Source organism: Rattus norvegicus, chromosome 13, assembly GCF_036323735.1.
Source record: "Rattus norvegicus strain BN/NHsdMcwi chromosome 13, GRCr8, whole genome shotgun sequence".
NCBI lineage: Eukaryota > Metazoa > Chordata > Mammalia > Rodentia > Muridae > Rattus > Rattus norvegicus.
The window spans coordinates 108,952,490-108,977,630 of record NC_086031.1 but is presented as its reverse complement, the minus strand read 5'-3'; the positions used below and the strand labels follow the sequence as shown (position 1 = coordinate 108,977,630).

At 40.6% G+C, this 25,141-nt stretch overlaps 1 long non-coding RNA gene across 5 annotated transcripts in view; it reads left to right on the top strand.

The window, feature by feature from the left end:
• Positions 1-25,141, top strand: part of LOC102550245 (uncharacterized) — a 79,398-nt gene that overhangs the window by 36,390 nt on the left and 17,867 nt on the right. For 3 of the 5 annotated variants that reach the window (XR_005492794.2, XR_010057170.1, XR_005492784.2), the window contains 3 exons: positions 18,532-18,658; positions 21,121-21,225; positions 22,575-23,046. This is a non-coding gene — a long non-coding RNA (uncharacterized LOC102550245). Of the gene's footprint in view, positions 1-18,531; positions 18,659-21,120; positions 21,226-22,574; positions 23,047-25,141 lie in introns of those variants that run through there. The other 2 variants (XR_005492787.2, XR_005492790.2) reach the window with 2 other exon arrangements.

The window sequence follows — 25,141 nt, the reverse complement described above, 5'->3', positions numbered from 1 at the left end:
GAGTTCATTGTGACATCTCTATTCATGTATATACCATATTTTGATCAACTTAACATGCACAACACCACTTAGCTCTTACCTTGCTTTCCCTCCAGATCTTCTTTTCTATCAGTCTCTACTTTGATATTATTCCTATCTCCAAGGAGTCTACAGATGAGGAAAAAAATGTGATACTTTATTTTCTGAGTCAAGGTAATTTGGATGATGATTTCTAGTTCTGCCCATTTTCCTGCAAATGACATAATTTTTATGCAATTTATGGTTAATCACATTTTGATACACACACACACACACACACACACACACACACACACACACACACACACCACATTTAATCTAGTCATTTATTGATGGAGATCTAGGCTGACTCCATATCTTGACTAGTACAACTAACTTACAATCCATGCAGTTTCTCTTTTCCCCACATCCTCATCAGTATTTGTTATTTTTTTCTAAGAGACAGCCATTCTGACAGGTGGGTAGAAATTTCAGTGTTGTTTGGATTTGTGTTTTCCAGTTCACTGTTCACTTCCTAACTAGATTACTTGTTCCTGGTGCTCAATTTTTTTTTTAGTTCTTTCTAGATTCTTTATTAGAGCTACATTCCATACAAAGCACTTTCGTGGATGTGTTTGCATATGTATGTTTTTTTATGTTTTATTTTTGCATGTGTATATTTTTATAGGTGTATGTCCATGTGTGTTAGAAACTAGAGGTGAACTTTTGGGGCCATTACTAAACAGCCATACACATTGTTTTCTGAGTCACTGGGAGTTTTTCACTGGGACCTAGATCTTGGGGATTTTTTGAGCACCAGAGATCTTCCTGTCTCCAGTGCTAAGATTATAGATGTGTGCTACCTACCACATCCAGCTTTTTAAATAAGGGTTCTATGGATTGAACTCAGGTCCTCAATCTTGCTTGGCAAGCACTTTACTGACTGATCCAACTTCCTAGCCCACAAAGTACTTCTTGATACTAACAATAGGACTAGAAAAGGGCATGTACGTGGAGAGTGAAAAGTCTGGACAGAGGAGCTTTGTGGTTTGGGAGTACTGGTGAAGCCAGTGATGACAGGAATTTTAAATCATTCAGGCTGTGACACTATCAATATAAGCAGGAAGAACCGTGCTTGCAGCTAGAGTGGCGGTGAGACACAACTTTAATTCCAGCACTCAGAAGGCAGAGCCAGGCAGATCTCTGAATCTGAAGCCAGACTGGTCTACAGAGTGAATTCCAGGACACAGAGAGCCTGGAGAAACTGGGTCTCAAAAAAATAAAAGATAAAAGAAAAGAAGAGGAGGAGGAAGAGGAAGAGAAAGGAGGGGGGAGAAAAGAGGAAGAAGATGAAGAAAAACAACAACAACATCAACCACCACCACCATCACCACCATAACCACCACTACCATGCTGGTTCAAAGGGCAGTATGGGAACAAACGTAGTCATCTTAATAGTGGAGGCTTGAGAGCACCAATGGTTTTAATAAACAATTTTCCTCCTTCCTTTATTTGGGACATGCGCTACCACTTGCTATTTCTCATTGATACTGACATATGTCAAGGGAACTTTAACCATATGATAAAGATCTGAGAGAGATTTCAAAAACTTGATAGGATCTGTTACCACCTTTCAAAATTAACTTCTATATGTAGAACCAGTGCTAGACTGTCCATCCATCTCTATTCTTCTATCTAGTCAAGCTCCTTAATCTATGTAATCAGCCTGTGTTTCTGAGCCAAGCACTGCAGGAACTATGTTGGGGACTTGGAGTAAGGTGGTGAATAATTCAAGTAGGGACAGCTTTATTAGAGAGACACAAGAACATGGATTAAAGGGGAAAGCATTACACAAAGTCATTATAGAAACAGCTAACTCAGTCATGGTGAGTCAGGAAACTTTCCTAGCTAGGTGTTGACCAGGTGGTGACTGGAAACATTGGAGGGAAAAACAGAAAAAAGAAACTTTTCAGGAGGAGCTGGGAGTATCTCAGCACTGAGTGAAGTAGGGAGATACAGTGAGAGTCAGGAGTATAGATAGGCAGGCTGGATCATGACATACTGTGTGAGTTTTATTCAGGAGTTTCAACTTGACTCTAAGCGTCATGTGGTTCTATCCCATGAAGGGCTGACTACAAAGATCTTTCCCTGAGGTGGGAAGAATAAAGTGGGCTTGAATCCCAGCTTCAATGACTGCTTTGTTGCCTTCAATCTGCAATCAATTTGGCTTATACTTCAACTGAGAAAATCTTGAGAATTCAGACTTTACTCCAGAACCGGTCAGCCAGACCTCTGTCCCTGGTTCTATATTCCTCTATTATGTTAGCAGTGCTCCCCACGGAATACTGGCTGATCTATCATAGCCTTTTATGGTTCCCCATGACATCCCTTCACACCTGGGATTATCTCCATTCCTCGGAGAGAGAAAATAAGGCTCATAAAAACCTGAGCACCTTCTTCCAGACAGCACAAGAATGGCAGAGTGAAGGTTTGAACCCAGAAGTGACTGGAAAGTCTCATAAATTAATTTATCTCTCTTATATGGGTGTTGCCTCTCTAATGTTTGAAAGACCGAGTTATAGGTGGCTTTGTAGGAAAAATGAATCTTAATAGTTTAAAGCATGCCATTTAAAACATTTTAATTGTTATGCAACTGTCACCACCACCTATTTTCAAAACTCTAAATATCCTAAACAGAACATTGTTACCCCTTTGGGCAGTGACTCCTCATTTCCCACTTCTCTCTGAAGCCAATGGCTGCCTCTATTTCCTCTCTTTGTGAGTTTGCCTGATCTAGATATTTTACATAATGAAATAGTATGTTATCTGTCCTTTTTAAAAGTCTGATTTACTCTACATAATATGTCAGGTTTCACTTATACAGTAGCATGTATCTGAATTTCACTCCTTATATGATATATTTTGTTTATTCACTCATCAGTAATAGACACGGGTTTTCCCTCAACCTTTTTCTCTTGCTGTTATAAATAATGCTGTAATGAACATTGATATAATACTGGGTCCTGCTTACAATGCTTTTATGTATCTATCTCACAGAATTGCTGGATTGTGTGATGGTGTGTGTATGTGCATGTGTGCATGTGTGTGTGCGTGTGCGTGTGCGTGTGTGTGTGTGTGTGTGTGTGTGCATGTGTTGTGGTGCACTGTATTTCAGGTGAGTCTTCTTATGTTCAGGATGGTGTGGAATTTCTAGGTTTGGGCAGTTCTGTTTCCTGTTCTCTCAAGCAGTTAAGCAGTTGATATGTGCTACTGTAGCTATGTTTAGTTTTTTGAGGAGCCTCAAATTATACTTCTATAATTGTGAAAACACAAGTCTTTTAGGACAGAAAGGTTGTTGGAAGGTTGGCTCTCTTTATTAGGTAACGGTGAGTAGAAAAAAGTTACCAGTTTGAGCATTGGCGATATATGTCAGCTATTTTTCAATGTGACATTCCATCTAACTCTTCCAAAGCCTTGTGAAGTGTTTACTATCTTAGTTTTACAGAGGAAGAAACTGAGAACATGCCCAGCCCTCACCAGTGACATGGCAGACTCTATCTTAAGACTCCAATGGAGGTGTGTGGTCAGGTAGCTTTACTTGCTAAAGTTAGTTTTTAGTTTTGTACAGATTGTATAGAGGTTGTCCTGCATTTGCAAAAGCTTGTCATTACTTCTTTAAATATGTTTTCTATTTTACCGCATGTACATATTCATTACCTGGGTTTACATTCTAACATGCATGTTTGTTGTGAACAGTAGAACAGGTAGGGAAAAAATGTTTTGTTTTTGTTGGACAGATAGAGTATCATGCTGATTTTCCTTTCCCAACTGTCTTCCAAAATCTTTCCCTGTTTTGCAACTATAATGAGATTTATAATGAACATTCTCCAACCAGGAGGCTGTTAATACTTGGAGGAACTCATCTGCTTTCCTTTGTCCTTCATGGGTGTGCTTATCACTCATCTCTTGTCTGTTTTTTTTTTCTTTCATAGATTGAATTTCGTAATGCGGGCTCCACCATGCCTGCAGCCTGTTTTTCCAATACGCTTTCCTGTTTAAGACCTGTCACACACCATTATTTAAGCAGAGGCATATTCCATCTTCAGCCAAGGATAACATTTCCAGGACTTCTGCTTCTCCTTTGCTTCATGGGTGTTTGGTTTCATTCATTTGTTCACTCTCTTTAATGTCCCTTTTACACATGCATTGTGCTGTAGCTTTCTTTTTCCCTTCCACATTCTAAGCAATTTACTTGATCATTTGGGATGATATGGCATTCTAATTTTTTTCATTTAGACTTTTACATTTTGTTCTTGGCAATGTTGAGAACTAGTCTATCATGGTTTTTCATCTGCCCCTTTCCCTTGAGAACTGAAAGTGCACTGAACAGGAGATATCACCCTTACAGCTTATCTCAGATGCTTTCTCTGAGAGGCATTTTACCTTTCTGTAGGAGTCTAGATGCCCTAGTCTAGATTTTGCTTCTGTGGATTTATCTGGTTGCCCTAAGTGACCTGCTAGGTTTTTTTTTTGGGGGGGGTTAGCTAGCATTTTTGACCAGCATGAATTTCAGAAAGAACATTGAGTTTGTTGTCTAACATGAGTTTTACTTAAAGTGCAGTGAATATGCATTGTTGTTTCTATTTGTATATGAAGAACTGAGGTATAAAAAAGTGTGAGTTTTATCTCTGTTTCTCTTCAGATAAGGGTAGGTCTCCCATAGATATCAACCACAGTATATAAAGTTGCAGTAAGACTAGGCACTTCCCCTTGTATTAAGGCTAGATGAGGCAACCCAGTAGAAGGAAAGGATCCCCAAAATAAGCAAAAGAATCAGAAACAGCTCTTGATCACTGTTAGGAATTCCACAAGAAGACTAAGCTAAAGGGGAGGTAGGAGAGAGGGGAAACTGAGATAGAGATGTAAAAAGAAAGAGAATAAATGTATTTACACAAATAAAATAAAATAAAAATCTAAAAGGAAGAAAGTGATTTCCCTAGTTAAACAAACTAAGCTACAGGGTATAGACTTTTAACTTTTATGTATATATACATGTACGTATATTGTACTGTTCTTATTGAGATAAGAGCATATTATATAGCCTTGAATTTCATGACCCTTCTGCCTCAGACTTCTGAGCTCAGATGTTACAATATACACCATCATGTCCAGCCATTTTTCTAATATTTTATCAATAGTAATGTATAGCCAAACTATTTATGGCTTCTAGTAATTATATTTTGATTTAAAATATTTATAAATAAACTAGTGAGAAAGAAAAAGAAACAAATATGTGAGAGAAACAAAGTGTATATAAGATGAAAATGCATGGATTTCTAGTCCCAAGTCTGAGCTGTGCCATTTGTCTCCTAGTGCTGCATAAGAAATCAGCACAGATATGGCAGGTTAAACAGGACATTCATTTTATTTTATTTTTTGTGCAATAGGCCAGACAGGCCAGAATGTGCTTTTGCTCCCCACTCAGAGCATGTATTAAAGCTGAAGATTAGATGTTGACCGGTTTTCCTCCTCTCTGTAAGTGTAGGGATACTTCTTCTAACTCATGCTTGTTAGCACAATTCAGTTTCTTGTGGTTGTAGGACTGAAATCCTCACTTCCTTGCTGGTGTTATTGGAAGGCGGCTATCAGGTCCTTTAAACTATACTACTCTTTTGCTATGTGCTCTTCTATCTTCAGGAGTAGGACCTCAAATACTCAAGTTTCAAGCTGCTTAGATCCCTTTCTCTGACCAGAAAAAAATCCTTTTGCATTTTTCCTTGCTGTTTGCTACATTGATCAAAAAGTGAAGCATAAAAGTGAAGCACATGAAAGAGTCTATGCTAGGTCATTTTGAGATTTAGTTTGCCAATGCAATTAGTTTAAATCTCTTCACTTTAGCTTTAGGCAGACAGCAAAAGACAGCTAAATTCTCTACAAAAATATCAAAAGAACAGTCTCGAGACCATATACTAAAATCCTCCTCTGAAACCTGTTGATCCAGATCCTCCTACCCTCAGTTCAGATCATCCTCAGTACCACTGTCTTCCAAGCTTTTACTAGTATGGCCTATTAAGACTCACTTAGAACATTCCACTGCTTTCCAAAGTTCCCAAACCCACATTCCTCTAAACAAAAGCATGGCCAGACCTATCACAGCAATACCACACAGAGTTCCTGGTACCAACTTCTGTTTTAGTTATGGTTTTATGACTGTGAAGAGACACCATGACCAAGGCAGCTCTTATAAAAGAAAACATTTCATTGGCACCGGCTTAGAGTTTCAGAGGGTTAGTTCATTATCAACATGGCAGGAACTATGGCAGCCAGAAGGCAGACATGGTACCAGAGAAGGAACTTAGAATTCTATATCTTGATCCAAAGGTAACCATAAGGAGGCTGTCTTCTGCAGGCAGCCAGGGGAAGACTCTAATTTCACACTTGGCAGAGCTTGAGCATAAGAAACCTCAAAGCTCACCCTCAGTGAAGCTGTCTTCATCAAGGCCACAGCAACTGCAACAGGGCCACACCTCCTAGCAGTGCTACTTCCTGTCAGCCAGGCATTCTAACATGTGAGCCTATGGGGATTAAGCTTGCTCAAACTACCAAACTCTATGATGATACCGGACCTTCTCAACTCAAAGAGTTAAATCTGGCTATGGCCCTCAAAGGACAGATAATGCCTCAATTGGTAGTCACTCACAAGGAAAAAGGAATGAATAATGACAATTAGGCCAACATTATGTCAAAAGTTTGTTGCTAGTGCTTTAAAAAGAGCTAAAGAGCCATTTCCTCTTACTTTTATTATACATTATATGGAGCACATTCTGCTTTCTAAGTGGTACTACTACTAATCATAATGTAATAAATGCTGTTTACAAAAATAAAAGTTGAATAAGCCACTTAAATTTGTATTTCTTGATATAACCCACATCACAGGCATGACATAAAACTCACACAATCTGTCTTTTGTGGAAAGAGCTAATGGATAACTTAAACGTTATTTAAAAATAAAGGAGTGGGGAGGTAGTATGACTACTCCTTACAATATCTTATCTTCTATTTTGTATACTTAATTTTTTTTAAAGATTTGAACAAGGATGGCTTTACTGCTGCACAACATTTTTGGGCCCCTCAAGGACAATCCAGGGAACAAAATACATCAAAGATTCTCTGCTTTTTTCTTAGAGCCTCTCTTATAGTTCCCTAAGGCATTGTTCACCATGCATCATTCCTCTGACTGTATTCCCAAAACACATATGCCAAAAATTAGCTGTAGTATGCATATTTTGGATAGCACCAGTTTGCTTCTTCTGTGGAGGCATGAGTATGTCAGGGGCCATGCCTCGGCTGCTCTTCTTTCTTGATTCTTTCTTGAAGGTAAGCCAATGGGGATAAGCATCAGAGGGGGTGAGGTATTAAAGTTGCTGTTTAACAACAAAACTAACTATCTTAAATCTAAGTCACTTTGCTTCTGTAGCTGACCTGCCTGTCTGAGTTCCTCTGAGGCTAGGAGCTAGAGTCTCTGGCATTAGCAACTCATCTTAAAACAGCAGGGGATTAAGTAATGGATTAATTGTTAGAGCCTTTCCCCTCTTGTCCAGATGCTTTTTGCTTGTCAGGCTAGGGGGAATTTTGGAGCAATAAACTACTATTAAAGTAGGAGAAAAGAATCATGCTCACAGAAGGAAAAACTTTTACACAAGCAAATATAGATAAACTCACATAAATGCATATACAAATTCATGCTCTTCATTCATACATCTCCATTCAAATCAGTTGCTATAATTAGATACCTACACACACACACACACACACACACACACACACACACACACACACACAGAGAGAGAGAGAGAGAGAGAGAGAGAGAGAGAGAGAGAGAGAGACTCATATATGTATATGGAGCAAAAGACCAATCACCAGTGCAGAAAGAACTCACTTATTCTGGATGAAAAATGATCTCCAATTTTTATTGCATAAAGTTTCTACCCTTTTATTGCTAAATGAATTAAAACCAAGTCTGTAAGAAGAAATCTTTGTTCTCTTTAGTAAGACTAAACCAGCCTTGCTATTAAGAAATGACCTCTTCTATCCCATGGTAAGGAGAAGCCTGCCTGCTTCTTGTACTCTCTCTGCAGCTTCTTCTTTTTCCTCTTTTCTTCTGCATTCTGCATATTGCTCTCTTAATATTTTGAGCTGCCTTATAATTGCTAAGTTCTTCCACTCTGCATTCTCTTTATAATTTTGCTTTCTTCTGCTCTGATGCAACAAAACTCTTACTCACAATGTATTACTTCTAAGGTTCTTCTTGAATTCAGACTAAAGAATTTCTTTCTTGAGTTGTTTCTTTTCTTTGTCCTCAGCACTTATACATCTTTCAGAATACATGATCACAGGGTAAAAAGTTCACCACAAGTTTACACATAAATTCAAATCATAAATTGAATAAGAGGTTTACAATAGAGAATGTTTATAGCCATATCCATTAGGAGTAATTATCTGGCTAAACATTCATCACCTGTCACCAGCTCTACAGGTTCATGGAGAGTTAAAAACCATAACTTCTGTGACTAAGTAATTGTTGGGGTTTTGTATAGATAAACCCAGTCAACATTTTATCTTCTGTCCTTGCACCTATAGTAAATCCTTAGTTCCTATTTTATGACATTTGGTTAATTTTTTTTATAACTTCTTGGAAAGTGCTCTGAGTAGTAGATGCCTACTGGCTATCTTATAGTCAATTAACTCATGACACTTGAAGACTGGCAGAGTTCTCGCAGTTTTGACTATCAGAAAAGAGCTTAATAATTACTATAATTTTAGGAATTCTTATAGGACCATCATTAAGAATTAAAAATCATCTATTTGTCTATATAGCATCACAATACAGTATATCTTCATTGTTCTGAAGAGATCTGCAAAAGGGTGGGCTAGTACCTAGTAATTATTCTATATATTTAATACTAACAGGAAAAACATATTAATAGTAGGATTCTTTCCTAAAATGAATTTCTCCTGGGCTTTGCCTGCCAGAGCAAATCAACCATAGATTTTAATCCAAAGTGGACCCATCTCAGGAAGATCACCTGCTAGTTTTTAGCTTCTCCTCGATGGCTCCTGACATGAGTGGGTGGATCTAAATTGAAGATGTTTTGTGAAACTATGTGAAAAGGTATGTACTGGGGCAAAGACTCTGGCTGAGCATCTCACTTTTGTGTGTGTAATATATTTACATCATGGAGATCTTGTTTGTGTCATTGCTCCTTTATGAAGGCTTTCAGGCCTGTCTTTTGTAGCTCCAATAGAATGTTTTTTTCTTTTAATGGAGTCTTCCAAGACCACAGTATCTGAGGCTGAGTAGAGTTGGCCATGTACTCTATCTAACCTCTTCAATCAAAGCAGAATGTATGAGGTGGGTTGCTAAGAAAAATCTCTTATTAGGAGTAAATAGACTAAGGAGTTCTCTTTCCTGGCAGTCTGAACTGGAAGTTGTAGAAAGAGTCAACCAGTTGGTGAAAAGGGAGAATAGCAGACATAAAGGGGGGCATATGATTAGAAAGAAACTAAGCCAATTTTAATGATGAAGCACTATTAAGGTTTAAATCTAAAATGTTCCTCAGAGGCTATGTTAAATGGTTGGTCTGCAGCTGATGATGCTATTTTGGAAGGTACCAGAAATTTCAGGAAGTGGAGAATAGCTCAAGGTGTGCCTTCAAAGGTCAAATCTGGCTCAGTTACTGTCTTCTCTCTGTTTCCTGCATGCCAGGAGGAAAATAGCTTCCCATACCACATGCTTTCACAGCCATGATTTCGTTTCCAAATACTCAGGTCTGGACAACTATGAAAGCATGAACAAAAGTTTCACCTCCTTCAAGTTGTTCTCTCAGGTTATTTTCATCACAGTAGTGCTAAGTAATTAACATATACTTCTGATATGTGGAAGTTCCTTATATGAGACAAGACAGCTCAAGGTTTGTTGAGAGTTGCCAGGAACTTCAAATTTCCTGACCCCTCTTTGCTTGCTTATTATACTGAGAATCAAATCTCATTAATTGTATCTAGTAGTACATTACAAGCTTCAGGTAACAGAAAACCCAACTACAAGTGATCTAAATATGGAAAATGTTTCATCTTTAGTAGCACGACATATCCAAGGCATTCATTGAATCTTTTGGTGCCGTAATGTCAAGAGACTCCATAAAATTTCTAACTTTTTCTCTGAGTACCTCAGCATTATGCTTGTCATTCTGGCCTATATCTTTTATGATTGTAGAAGACTACAGGAACTCCAGGCAAATACACTGAGAAACAACAAAGGAACTTCATCTTTCCTGTGCCGAAAAATTCTCTATCAATTAATGCCTCAGCATGCTTCTCCCATGGTTCCTTGGACAGCATATGTTCACAGTATATTTATTCCCAATCACTCAATGGAGCCAGTGAGGAAAAATCAACTCCCCCTGAAGCTTAGGTACTCTGCTCCAAAAGCACCAGTCTTCTATCAGCCAAGACAAGACAAGCAGCAGTATCTGTACCAATTACCACCTTATGGTGATTAGAATTAGAATGGCCCCAGAAGCACATTTATTTGAATGCTTGTTCACTAAGGAGTGAAACTCTTTGAAAAGATTATAAGGATTGGGAGAAATGAATTTGTTGGAGTAGGTGTGGCCTTGTTGGAGGCAATGCGTCACTAGAGATGGGCTTTGGTATTTCAAAAGCCCATGCCTGTCCCAGTCCCTCCCCCCCGTCTCTGTCTCTCTGTGTCTTTGTCTCCTCTCTGTGTCTCTGTCTCTGTCTTTGTCTCTGTCTCTGTCTCTTTCTGTGTGTGTGTGTGTGTGTGTGTGTGTGTGTATCAAGATCTAGCTCTTAATGCTAGCTCCAGCATCATGAAAGCAGCTATGCTCCCCATCATGATAAAAATGGACTAAACCTCTGAAATGTAAGCAAACTCCAATTAAATGCTTTCTTGTCTAAGAGTTGCCTTGGTCATGATGTCTCTTCATAGCAATAGAGCAGTGACTGAGATGGTACTGGATATAATGTTTTCTTTCAGGAGGTAAGCTGGTTGTATGTTTCTTTTTCAATTTGAAAGAATTGAATAACATGCTGGTCATCATTAGCAAGCTCAGGTTTTAAGCAGATAAGGCTGGGATGTCAGAGGTTATGCAAATGCAGTATTTCCTGGAAAACTAAAAGTCTATTATTTTCTGATTTTTTTTTGAGTTTTAAAGCATCACGTATTTTCATAGTTAAGAGAAACTGAAGGAAGGAGCTGTCCTAGTCAGTTTCACTGGTGTAAAGACCAAGGCAACTCTCATAAAGGAGAGGTTTTTAACTAGGGAGTTGCTTATAGTTTTAGAGGTTGAGTCCATTATCATCATGGCAAGGAGCATGGCAGGACACATAGCACTGGAGCAGTAGCTGAGAGCTACATCCTGATCCACAGGCTGAAAGAGAAAAAGAGAGAGATCCCAGGCCCAGCATAGGCTTCTGAAACCTCAAAGCCTATTTCTTGTGATTCACTTCCTCCAACCAACAAGGCCATATCTACTCCAGAAAGGCAACACCCCCTCCAGGAAGACCACACCTCCTAATCTTTCTAATCCTTCTTAAATACTGCTTCTACCTGGTGACTATGCAGTCAAATATATAAGCCTATGGGGCCATTCTTAGTCAAACTACCACAGGCCGTATTACACTGCTCCTAACCTTCTAGCCTCTCAGTCCATTTCTTGTCTTCCTAGGCCCGTGAAGCAGTAGCCTGGTGGACGCAGGACCTACCTCCAGTCTACACAGGTGCCTTTATAGAATAGAGGGTCTCAAAACTTCCTTGCACCTCACAAAATCACCTAGAATCTCCTTTGAACAGGAACTATGGGTCTCTAACTCTAGAAAGATGCTTTCTTACAGGTTGGGGGAAGTTTACTGCTGTTCGGGACTACTGATGATCAGTTTCCCATCTGAGGACCTAATTTTCCTTCCAACTTGGAGAGAGGCATCTAAGAAGGCCACTGCACAACTTTTACCCGCAGTAAAACCTACTTCACTGGCATCCATTCCACCAAACAGCAGGGCTGATTGGCTAAAGACACTGATGGCGCTCTTCCCCAAGAACCTTGGGAGTTGCAAAAATTCCTAGGAAGAAAGAATAGAGAAAGTTTGTGGTTGCGTAGTCTAACTAGGTGAACTGCCACTGAACTCCATGCCTTTTCTGTCCCTTTGTTTCTTTCACCCAGAGATAAGTAGTGGCCTAGTTAAAGTTACCAGTTCTGAAGGCCACACAGGGGAAATATTGGTGAAAAGCACCAATAAAGGCAAAGATCCACAGATCTAGCATCTTAGGCATAGTGGAGGTGGGTGGGGATGGAGTGGACAGAGTTATGTAAAAGTGCCTTGTGGTGAAGGGACTGGCCCAGAGTCTGTCCTGTGTTCCCTGTTAGTATACATGCTCTGAAAGCAGGTGTGAACATTAGAAGTACATTCCTACCAAGCACTCAGGTGTGCCTGTGGTTTTCTTTTGCAAAGAACAATACTGTCTATTTTCTGATTTCCTATTTTCTCCCACAGTCAACTCCAGAAACCTAGAGATTACAAACGGTGAAAGGAAGCTGGTATCTCCAGGCAATAGAAGATGTGTCAGGCCGCTGAGCAATGTCCTGGGAAGCCTTGGCTGTTTCTTGTCCCTCTCAGGAAGTCTGCAGAAGGCACAAGGGCTACAAGCAAGGCAGCTCCAAAAATTGTTCATAGCTAGTGTCAGTCTTGGCCAGGCGCCGGCCGCCTTGGCCCTGAGTGAACTCTGTGAGCTTCAGGCCAGGACAGCATTGAGACCACTTCCTCATTTCCCCGCTTGCAAAGCAAGGGCTGTGCCTCTGAGTTTGTGCCCAGCTCTGCACTCGTGACTCAGTAGGTTCTAAGCTCTAGTTTGCAGCGCCTACACTGCAAGCATCACACAAAGAGCTCCTCCACAAAGCTGGAGCTCCCCACCACAGTATTGCCCTCTGCGCCACAGCAGTGGGCAAGAGGCGACCCTAATCTTTCTCTGCACCCTTGCAGTTGCACACGGAATCCAAGTTCTTAGGTGCTTTGGGTGGGGCACAAGAGTATCTCTGAAATCTCTGTTTAAGTGGTGGAGGGGGCTTGCCTGGAGGCCCTCTTCTGGCAGGAGACTTGGTTCTCCAGGGAGCCTATGGATGAGTCTTTAATCTTAGTTCCGCCCGCCGGCTGTGTACCAGCTGTCCAGCCTTTAGAAATCCACTCCTCCTCTCTGTTTTCTTGAATATAACTAACTATAGCTACCATTCGAACTCTTAATTATTTTTCTATGTACTTCACATATATTATTTTTATCTACACAACGATTTTGCAGGCTTGGTGTTATTGCCCACATTCTGCAGATGGAAAAGTAGGATTGTACCCAAGGAATCTGATTTGCCAAGTTTATACCACTGTTAAGTAGGGACACATGACTTGAATATGTCTCTGCCTGTAGACACTGTACTGTCTCTCTGGGAGAACACTGATACTATGTAGTGTTTAAAAGGTGAAACACTGGCAGTGTCGTTCTTTTCTGTCCTGTCTACTTCTGGCAAGGTCCTGAAGGCAGGGTGGATAGCATAGCCATCCTTTGTGGAGGTCAGAGAGCAAGAGGCAAGAGACTGCTGAGCAGTCAGTCTCATTCACCTCCTGCCACTGAACTGAAGGGTTCCCTTCTTTCTTGAGTTCTACAGCACATCAACCAAGTCTCTGAGTAATGCAGATCACTGTTGTGCAGTTCCCTGGCCCTCAACAGATAGGCAAAAATGTTCTCTTTTGTTCAGGATTGAAAGACCAAAGAGGTCCATAGGTAAATCTAAGGTCCTAGACACCAATCTTATGACCATTCCTAGGAGACCAGGGGTGCCTCAGTTTCTCTTTTGTGACTTTTTTCACTTCCTAGACAAAATGTGAAAAACTATGGAGAGGAAGGTGTCAGTGGAATCTGAGTGCTAGTCTATAAAATCAAATCTGTTAATAGTACAGCCAGTCTTACTTGGACTACAAGCAGTAACACTCAAAGTAGATGATGGACAAATATGTGCTTTGGGAAATGTGAAGTGCCTTGGAAATATAGAAGATGGTATTATTAACACAGGGTTTTGGAGGAAACGGGGATATAAAGATGAAAGCCATTTTGGAAACTTTCAGACTGGCAGACAAAGCAAGCATGGCTACGCAGGAGAAAGAACACTCAGACACCGCTAATGGGTTATAAATTAGTGTACCTATCATGGAGAACACATGAACTTTCCTTTTAAGAGCTAGAAATAGAGCTGCCATTAGATACTTACCCTATTATTGGGAAATTGCCCAAAGGAGATTAATTTTGTGAATCAGACAGGCATCTGCACACAGTGTTTACTACATCATTATTAATAACTAAGATATGGAGCAACCTGGATATATAAACAGATGAATAAATTAAGAAAGTGAGGTGTATATACACAGTGAAAATTACTCAGTCACAAATGAATGATATCCTATAATGCTACAGCAACATGGATAAAAATGGAGAACATTCTGTTAAATAAAAAGGCATAAAAAAACAAGGGCCAAGCCATTTCATTAATTTTTTTTATCTTTATTAACTTGAGTATTTCTTATTTACATTTCGAGTGTTATTCCCTTTCCCAGTTTCCTGGCCAACATCCCCCTCCCCTTCTATATCGGTGTTCCCCTCCCCATCCTCCCCCCATTACCGCCCTCCCCCCAACAATCTTGTTCACTGAGGGGGTTCAGTCTTCGCAGGACCAAGGTCTTCCCCTTCCACTGGTGCTCTTACTAGGCTATTCATTGCTACCTATGAGGTCAGAGTCCAGGGTCAGTCCATGTATAGTCTTTAGGTAGTGGCTTAGTCCCTGGAAGCTCTGGTTGCTTGGCATTGTTGTTCATATGGGGTCTCGAGCCCCTTTAAGCTCTTCCAGTTCTTTCTCTGATTCCTTCAGTGGGGGTCCCGTTCTCAGTTCAGTGGTTTGCTGCTGGCATTCGCCTATGCATTTGCTGTGTTCTGGCTGTGTCTCTCAGGAGAGATCTACATCTGGTTGCTGTCAGCCTGCACTTCTTTGCTTCATCCATCTTATCTAGTTTGGTGGCTGTATATGTATGGGCCACATGTGGGGCAGGCTCTGAATGGGTGTTCCTTCTGTGTCTGTTCTAAACTTTGCCTCCCTATTCCCTGCCAAGGGTATTTTTGTTCCCCTTTTAAAGAAGGAGTGAAGCATTTGCATTTTGGTCATCCTTCTTGAGTTTAATTTCATTATTATGCAGAATTTAAAGAAACTGTTTTCACAGTGTCATCCAAGGTTGGGGGGAATGGAGGGAACAGGTATTACTAAGGTACATGAGAAGGAAAACTGCACCACAGAGCCATACAAACTTACAGTAACTTGTTGTGCATTTCAAAGCAGTTAGTATGAGTTGGGTCTGTTGGTGCATGTCTGCAATCCCAACATTTGGTATGAGGAGGTAGAAGGATCAAAAGTTCAAGGTAATCCCTTTGAACTTGTAGTTCAAACCACATAGTAAGTGATTGGAGGCCAACCTTAGATACACGAGATCCCATCTAAAACATAGCTATCAATTACACACATTATTTGCATATATAACGCATAAAATATCACAACGTGCCCATAATGTGTAATCAAGTCAATTTAAAAATATGTGTTTTAAAACAAGCATACAAGTAGTTAAGTTATGAGGTTAAAATGTTCAAGTACTACACAGTACATACCCATTTTGTAAACTTCCCTGCTTTTGAAATAATAAAGAATGCCCATATCTGGTTATTGCATAATGTTAGAATTTTACTACTAAAAGGACTCCTCTTTACCATAGCTACTGTCAATTCATCACTTCAGTTAGCCCCAGGTTTTCCCTCTTGATGGTCTGTGGTAGGTATTTTTTCTTAGAGGGGTTTAGGGTTAGGGTACTTAGTAACTTTCTGTTTCTTCTGGAGGCTCCGGGAACTCTTCTTGGCCTGTCTGGGGTTTTAGAATCTGTGTCTTGTTCACAGAGAATTACTGTACTCTGCTTTTATCAGCAAGTTCCAATCCATACTTTAAAGCTGCACTTCCCTTCTTTTAAGGGACCTTCTAATTACATCAGATCCACACAGATACTCAAAAGTAATCCCCCATCTCAAGAGTATTTTTTAAAATATTCTTTGAGATTACACATGTAACATATTTGATTATGCCCACCCTGTTTCTCCATCTCCAATCTCTCAAGCTCTCTTAACTTAATACCCTCAGTTTTTCTTTTTTTCTTTATAACAAATTGAGTCCAATTACAGCTTCCTATAAATATATGGGGGTGGGGCCATCTACAAAGACAGGGCAATGTACCAGAGGCCGATTCTCTGAAGAAAACTGACTCTCAGTTTGTTCCCTCAGCAGCTTTCAATTGCCGATGGCTATGAGCTAGGGGCAGGGACTTGGTACATCTTAAGAGTTTTACTGCAATCACTCACAGGTATAATGATAATATAATACAGGGACTAGGACTAGGACTATGTTGAGCAAGAGGGTTGGAGGATGAATTGGGAGGGGGAGGGGACATTTGCAACATCAATAAAATCTAGAGTTTCAGATAAATATTTAAAAAGAAATATTCCTGGGTGAGAAAGCACAGGTTTATAATCCCAGCAATTGGTAAACACAGATAGATGATTAATTGAGATCAGACTGGGCAAAAAAAGAAAGCGGGGGGACCCCCGCAAACAGTAACAACTAAAACCCAAACAAGAAGAAAAACATCTATATACAATGGTGAGTTCTCCTTCTTCAAATAAGTCACAGAGTAACTTTATAAAGATTTTTCTCTGCCTTTATATAACCAATAAAAACAGACTTAACTGCTGTGGGGAAGAAGCTATTGGCAACATCACATGTAGGTCCCACAGAAGAGGAAGAAGGAACTCTCTAGGTTGGGAAGTTCTAATCCTGTATGTGCCTCACTGAGGTCTGGCTATAGCCTTTAGACACCAGTGGATAACAATTGCTCACAGCTCTTAGCTACTCTAATCTACAGTTCGCTGGCTCCGTAGACTTCAAAACACTTAAAAAAAAGTCATTAAAGTGCATTTTGTAGGGTAGTTTCAGGTTCACAACAAAAAGGAGCTGAAAGTACAGAGAGTTTCCATATACACAGGCCCCACACCCACACCCTCCTCCACCAAAAACATTTTTGAAAGCAGAGTCCTTGGCTTCTTTTCCTTTCCAAAAGTAATACCAAGATAAAAAACCCAAATGGAGTTGCTCTGGCTGAAGTGTCATTTGCAGTCTCTCAGCCTCTGTCAGACCCTGTGTGTGCTTTGAAATGCCTGTTTTAGTGCTCCTTCCATGAGTGAAGCATGGAGAATAATGTAGGTTAGAAATTACTCTCTGCACTACAGAAATAAGAAGAATATGTTGGAAATTATTTTTCAGGCTGCAGAAGCAATAAACAATAATGTTCTGCCAAGAACTAGAAAAGAACAGGCTTCCATTCTGAGACTTGGTTTCCCATCTCTGCCACAAAGCAGAGGCTTTTCTATGCTATGAATCAGTTTATTTTAGCTACCAGAGTGAAAGGGGTGGTAGGCTATAACTGAAACGTGTACCCCACCTCAAAGTTAATCTCATCCACTCATTATGTATTTTGGGGGTTTCTTGCTGTGTGCTCCTTAGATGCTGAGGACAAAATGATTAGTTGTTTTTGGGGAAGAAGGGGGCCAGAGGAATAAATAGAAGTAGGTGCTAAGCATCCCTGGAACACAGTGTTGTAAGAGCTTCCAGGAGAGGTACAAGCCTAGAAAGTTTCCCAGAAGAAATGGAGTTTTGCTCAATATCAAAAAGATAGAGAAGAGTTAGCACATTGTGGAGGTTTGATAGGCTGGGATCTTGGAGTTAAATGATTGAAACTGGGAAATGGAGAAGAGCTAAAATAGTTGTTGTTGTTGTTGTTGTTCTTTTTTTAAGCAAGCTGGCATAACTGGCATTCAGGGGAAAGGCCCTGGCTGCAGTAGTTGCAAAATGCTAAGCCGGGTGTCCTCTAATACACTAATTAGAGTGCTGGTAAAGAAGAAGAAAGGAGATTTATCTAAAGCATTAGGGAGAGGAGCAGGTAAAGGGGCCAGTGGACCCAAGTCCATCTTCAGGGCATGGACAGGATCTTTAGGTTTAAATAGAAGACATTAGTACAGGAGTGAATACTCACTACTAAACAGTGGTAAAGATGTAACCTGGTTGATTATTGTTGTCTACTACCTCACCTCCAAAGAGATAGAATTACTGTGATTCTCCCACACCTGATCCTTCTTCTCAGTTCTGGTTCTGAAAAGTGAAGGAATTGTTAGGGCTGACATCACTCGAGGGGAGCAATGTTTGCCTTGCAAAGAATTACTTCTGCACCAAGATGCATCCTCATCTGGGGTGGGGGTAGAATAGTCTATTCTAAGAGGATTTGATCTTCTTGAAAGTTTGGTCAGTTACTTCCTTTTTGTCTTTATCCTAAAAGGAAGAGGAGACAAATTAGGTCTACAGACTCCTAAAGTGGATCCAGCAGAAGATGGAGACAAAGCGAAATGCCAGAAATTCCAGGCTTTCATCCTGCTTTCAGCCACCTACTGGGCCCTGTTGAAGAGGTAGGCATTTTTAGCAAAAGCATCTTCTAAGTGCCTGTTATAGGGGCAGATGTTGCAACAGACCTCGAGGCCTATTTAATTTGCTCTTCCTTTCCTTCTGAGTGATTGACTGTGAACCCCCAAAGTTCTTTATTTGCTGTGACCAGGAACTGTAATATTTGCAGCCTTTAGGTTGGTAGGGTTCTGCGAGCAAAAGATTGAGGCGACCTCCTCATGCAGAATAGGAGTAGACCAAGGGTGTGTCTAAAAATGGCTTTGGGTTTCCATAAACTGAGCTTACAGACTGAGGTTTAGGGCCTCAGGAGAGGAGTAGTGAGAGTTGAAATAGGATCCAGTGCCAAGGGCTACGGTGGGGGGATCTGAGGGCCAAGATGGCAATTGAGGGTTGGTAATGGGGCAGCTCAGGGAAGGGGTAGACTGCTGAGGGCCTGGACTGAAACTGGAAGTCAGAACCCACTTTGAGGGACACATTGGTTTAGAACAGCTCTGCTACGGTTTACTCTCAAATCCTAACGTCTCAGTTTCAGCTCGTGGTTTCTTATGCAGACCCTGGGCTCCAGATAAGAGATTCTTGACCAGAAACTCCTCAACCTGCCTACTATTCCAGCCAGGGACCTCAGAGTCACTTAGAGCAGCTGCTAGTGGCACAGCTTTTGCGCAGGCGCAAATTGCAGCTCCAGGCTGCTTGGTGGGCACTGCAGCTCGCGTGCACTCTCTGGTGGATGCTTAGAGAAATGGCTCAGGGCTGGAACGCACAAATCCACTTCAGGCGCCTAGCCAAACGCAGTGATTTTCCAGTTCCACGCAAGCCAGAAGGAGAGCATTGCAGGGAAACTAGGCGGAAATGCCACGCAAACCCGCCTTTTCTGCATTGTTTGGGAGTCAGGTGAAAGCAGTGACGGGAAACACTGCTCGCCCTTCCTGGCCTGAACTGTCCTTGACTTTGAGAGGGCACTGGACCCAATAGCTGCTCATTTTGGAGGCTACAAGGGACAATATGTTCAAATGAAGACTAGAGCTGACTTGCACGTTCTTCCCAGCCAGTATACAGAGTACATTTTACCTCTTCTCACTCTTACTAAAGGCATAAATATTGTGAGGAGAGACACTGCCCAGAGAGGCCAGAGTTCTGCAAAATTGCTTGAAGTTGAGGCATGGCCCAGGGCAAAAAGCCCTGGGCTTAGCAAAAAGGTTCCCCCCAACCATGTGAAAGGCTCAGTTGGGAAATGTGAATCCACAAAATGAGAAGTACAAATCCTGTTCATTAGGAACACACACACACACACACACACACACACACACACACACACACACACACACATCACGAGTTCGTTTTTCTTCCTTAACTTTTAAGGGCTCCTCTCTCCCTGAGTTATTCTTGCTTGATCTTCTTGGGTCCCGTTGTCTTTCTGGAGCAGTCACTTTGCAATGAGTTTCCTCCAGCCTGGGATTTGAAAATTAGTCATTAACATTATCACTCACCTTCTGTTCCTTTTCAAGGACATGTTGATTATTCTATTTCTTTTTCCACCTGAAACTTTGAGTGCTCTATGTTGAGAAATGGCCTCTCTAAGGCCTCCCCCCTTTCATGCTTTTTCTAGTCCAGACTATACCCCTTTGAAAGTTATCATCCAGTCCTCCAGGAGGACCTTTTTGAGTAAATTTGAGAATAAAGAACAACTTCAAAAACGGCAATACTGAAAGTGCTTTTATCGCTTTTAAAGAAATCATGCATTCTATTCAGAGATACCCCCTTTTCTCCAATACTGGCAGTGGCCACAGGTGCCTAGATTTTTGCTATATAACTGGATCACAGGCACTGTGGGTGAGTAAGGCCCATGGCATGCCCTCAGTGTGATGACACCCTGTCTCATGATCTTCAGGAAATATCCAAGAAGATGACCTCACTGGCAAGTTGGCACAGTGCCCTTGTTGCACAAAGGGATACATTGAGATCTAGACAGAAGGAACTGACCTGATCACTCAGTGAGCTCATGATAAGGCTGAAGTAGATCCCATGTTTCCTGATATCCACTACAATTTTTCTTCTGCTGAGTTTTGGAGATTTCGAGACTTGGAAGATGTTTCCCTGTTGTATATATTTGCTTAGTATCATTAGTAGCTGTCTCCCCATGTACTAAGTATACACATACACCATTATATATTTCATAGTGAACTTCAATCACTGATGAACTCACATACAGCAGTGGTTCTGAGGATTATGACAGAACTGAAATGTTCATATTATCAAGGATATCATAGCCATTTAGATGCTATAGTGTAGTTCATCACTCACACTTGTCAAGATCCAGTAAACGGGTCTAATTACCTCACATAAAGTATAGTGCACATAATCAAGTTCAGTGTACAATACTTGATGGTAAATGGCTGTTACTGATTTGGGTATTTATGCTATTTGTAATTATTAATTTAGAGTGCATTCTTTTTCTATATGTTTACAGTTAAAAAGTGCATGAGTTTTACCAGCAGCAGTTTCATATACCATATGTTCACTGGTCTCATATCAAAGGCAGTGTTAGCTGATGACCTCCCTCATCTATGTTTATGTGAGTACATTCTGTAACATTTGCTTGCTGACAAAAATGCATTTATCACAATAGGTCCCTACCATGAAGCAATTTATGACAGTGCACAGGGAGGCTTTAGATCCAAAGGGCTTGTCACTCAGCGAGACAGAGGAAACATGCCTCTTAACATCTTTGCGTGCACTCCAGCCATTTTTATGTTCATTGTTTCATCTCCCAGGCTCTTCCGAAGAAAACAACCTGAAATGATATAAATCGTTTGCCAAAAGGCATTTCAAATCCAGCTGTGGCTACTGACTTATTGATGGACATTATGCAATGGCCTTGAGGAGGTGGTGCACAAATCCAGCCATGGCCTATAATAAGGAGAGGCAACTCACTATCCATTCTCCAGTGAATAATAGAACAAAAGCTGCCAATGCCTGCCTGCAGGATCAAAGCTCATGGGCAAACATTGTGTCTCTCAGTTAAATAGATCCAAAATAGGCACCTGAGCAGTGAAGCCTTGGAACTTTCTGGGGAGGAAGTCTGGGCAGTAGACAAACCTGCTAGAGAGAGGATTTCTTTCTCTACCATACAGTGGCACTTTCTTGTGATGTTTCTCTGGAGTTGGGGAACTGATCTCTCGGTCCTCCTTATACGTCATCTGTCACAAAGCTCAGAGAGACAGAGTGGCTTAAGCCAGAGATGGGGAAAAGAATTCAGAACTAAGGTAGAAGACTTAAGATCTGTGAGCTTAGGCACCCCAAGTATTTCCTAGAACATAGTTTCCCCATTTGTAAAGAAAGGGAAATAATGGCTTAAACCTCCTATTCCGGTCAACAAGCCCATTTCTCTGGGAAAAGGAAGACTAGATCAGTTGTTATCAGGCCCCCGTCTGGTTACTGACTGATAAGTAGAGTGGTGACCATTGCTATTCTTGGTACAAAAATGCCCATTTCCTGGGGAACCTGGAGATGGCATGCAGGCAGACCTATTCATTCTCTCTTGCAGCTGGATCATGCTTGCCAGTAGACAAAGCAGCAGCGGCCTCAGAATAATTCTAAGGGCAAACTCACTAATATTAGGGTTTAAAATCTGAAAACAGTTTTTAGGATACTAAATTCTGGGGCTGGAGATTGGCTCAGTGGTTATGAACACTTATTACTGTTTCATAGGACTGAGGTTTAATTTCCAGCACCCACATGGGAGCTTACAACTGTCTAACTCCAGTCCTCTTAACCTCCGGGCAATCTCTCCAGCCCATGTTGACTCTCTGTTTGAATGGTTAGTAGAAGAGTTAGAAATATTTGTGAGTTAGTTGTATTGCTGCTTTCAAAAAAAAATGGATATTTTATTTATTTATATTTCAAATGTTATCCCCTTTCCAGGTTTCCCCTCTGCAATCCCCCTATAACATCCTCCATTACCTATTTCTACGATGCTCTCCCAACCACCTCACAGCCCTGGCATTCCTCTACACTGGGGCATCAGGCCTTCACAGGACCAAGGGCCTCCCCTCCCACTGATTCCAGACAAGACCCCGTCAGCTTCTTCAGTTCTTCCCCTAACTTCTCCACTGGGGTCTCTGTGACCAGTCCTATGGTTGGCTTCGAGCATCCACATCGGTGTTGGTCAGGATCTGTCAGAGCCTGTCAGTCTCCTGCCACAGTATTGCTGCTTTCTCAGTTGAGATTTTTGAAGATCTGGCTTTATGCTTATAGTGGTTATTTGCTAAGTAGTAGATGATTGGAGCCTTGATCTAATGTTATTTAATATTTGATATTATTCTGTAATTGTTTACATTTAGTTTTATTTAAAAATTATTAAATGAAAATATTTACCTGAGGTGAACTTACTGCAGCCCTGCCTCCAACTTTTTTTTTAATACAATTGTGGTTACTCTGAATTGCTTCCATTTCAATACAAAACTTAATTTTGTTAATTACCCAAAAATGTTTATTGGGGTTTTTAACTAGGCTTATATTGCACTTGTAGATCAGTTTGGAGATCATAACTATATTGAGTATTTTGTGCCTGAATATAAGTGTCATCACTTATGTAGATAATTCTTAAAATTTCTCAGTGTCATTTTCTATTGTTCACTTTGAAGCCTTTCTTGTTAAATTTATTCCTATTTTATGTATCTTGATGTTATTGTAATCCTTCTTTTACAATATATATGTTCTTAATTTCTTTTTCTTTTGCCTTACTACAGAAGCTAGAACATCAGTAGTATATTAAATAAAATTTAAAATAAGGCTGTCGTATAGCTTAGTGTTATAGTCTTTTCCCAGTATGGAAGACCCTGTGTTCCATTGCCAGCACTACAAAGAAGACAAAGAAAAAAATTAAAAGTTAAGGTATCCTAATCTTGTTTCTAATGTTAAGAGGCTACCACTCTGCCTTTCTTCCTTGTCTAAGCCAGCGTGTAGGAAAATGTTGTAGGCCAGACATGATATGTGGGTACAGATGAGTATAACTGTGGTAGCTTTAATGAGAATGTCTTCCATAGGCTCAGATATTTGAATACTTAGTTCACAGTTGGTGAAACTGCCAAGGAAGGACTAGGAGATGTGGTCTTATTGAAGGAGGTGCATCACTGGAGGCGGGTTTGGAGCTTCAAAAGCTTATACCTTTGGCATTTATGTTTCTCTTTTACTTTCTGATTCTCTCTATATCTCATGGTTGTTGTTGTCTCAACATGTAAACTTTCTGACACTGCCTCAGTACTACATCTGCTAATGATGCCATGCCCCCTCCCATGATGGCCATGCTCTCACTCTCTGAAGCTAAGCAAGCACCTAGTTGAGTGCTTTCTTTTATAAATTGCCTTGATCATGGTGTCTCATCAAACAATAGAAAAGTAACTAAGGCAGGCTCCTTGATCACATTCTTCAGGGGAAGACAGAACAGATAATAAAAACTTAATTCTTCATAGTCTGCATTTCAGAAGCTATAGCTTTGGGTTCCTTCGGTCTTCTCTTAGTAGAAGGTGGGGTCTGAATGCAGCATAATAAAAAGCTGGCTAAACAGAACCTAATAGGGTGCAGTTTCTAGGAGCCCTGCTGCCATTAGTTCCCTACTCTCCAATCTAGCAGTACTTATGCTTTTTGCCAGTCATCCTTCTTCATTTGTTTCTCTTCTCAAGTACATACCAATGTTAACACAAGCACTCCTACACCCTCAAGTGTCAGAGACTTGAAAAGCTTGAACCAAATATTGATGGGGGAAGTGATCTATAAATGGGTGCTTACTCTGTCTTTAGTGTGTTGTAAAGTTTGTTGAGATAAAAATGAAAAGAAAGAAGGTTAGAGCTTTATAAATACACATGCCAGCACACATGAGGATAATGTCAGAGAAGGGAGCCAGGCATGCAATACACCTGCATTCTCAACAACTTATAACTTACCCAGGCTGTAGTGACAAATTGCTTAATTTGAAGCCATGGTTGGATGCTGTCCTTTAACATAGATGCCGGCTCAAAAATTTATCATAGATAATGTGGTGATATGGTGTGAATATGATTTGTCCTCTTTGAACCTTGCAATGAAACTTAATCCTCTTGCAAAATGTTAAGAGGTAGGGCCAGAAGGAACTTTAAGAAATTAAAGATTAGGACTCTGCCCTCATGAGTATATTAACCCATCCACCTGACTAATAAATTAGTGGGTTAATGGGTGTACTGGATAGTTTTATGTCAACTTGACACAAGCTAAGGTCATTTGAGAGGAGGGAACCTCAATTAAGGAAATGAATGTGGGGAATTTTCTTAATTAGTGATGATAGGGGCAGGTTCAACCCTTTACTCCCCAACCTGCTTGTTGGTCATAGTGTTTCATCATAGCAATAGTAACTCTAACTAAGACAATATGTATCCTAAGAGTAATATGTATCCTAAGAGTAAATCTGCTATGAAAGTCAGTCTGACCAGATCTCTGGACCCAGCCTTCACTGT